Below are 295 nucleotides of genomic sequence, written 5' to 3' on the forward strand. Positions count from 1 at the left end.
CTGTTGGTTCTGCTCCCCAGCGCCACCTGCTCCCGCTCCAGGGAACGCCCTTCCCGTCTGCCGGCCACCACCTGCCCGGCCCTCCCCTGCGTAGGGGCCCAGGAGTCTGCAGGCTGCTCTGTGCCTCCCCCCACTTCCTCAGTGACACACAGCTGGGGCGGGGGGCGGGGTTGGGGAGGGACAACAGCCCGGGCCTGGAGGCCTGGGGAGCCCAGCTGGGCCAGGAAGGGTTTCTCAGGGGTCGCGAAAGGTCGCACCACCCGGGAAGAGCCCAACGCCCGCCTCCCTGCAGGGA

At 71.5% G+C, this 295-nt stretch overlaps 1 protein-coding gene across 1 annotated transcript in view; it reads left to right on the forward strand.

Annotated features, from left to right (window-relative positions):
* LOC102773666 (tumor protein p73) overlaps positions 1–295 on the forward strand; it is a 51,256-nt gene that overhangs the window by 44,915 nt on the left and 6,046 nt on the right. The gene's annotated exons all lie outside the window — the stretch shown is intronic.

The sequence above is a fragment of the Myotis davidii genome, unplaced genomic scaffold (assembly GCF_000327345.1).
Source record: "Myotis davidii unplaced genomic scaffold, ASM32734v1 scaffold1250, whole genome shotgun sequence".
Classification (NCBI taxonomy): Eukaryota; Metazoa; Chordata; class Mammalia; order Chiroptera; family Vespertilionidae; genus Myotis; species Myotis davidii.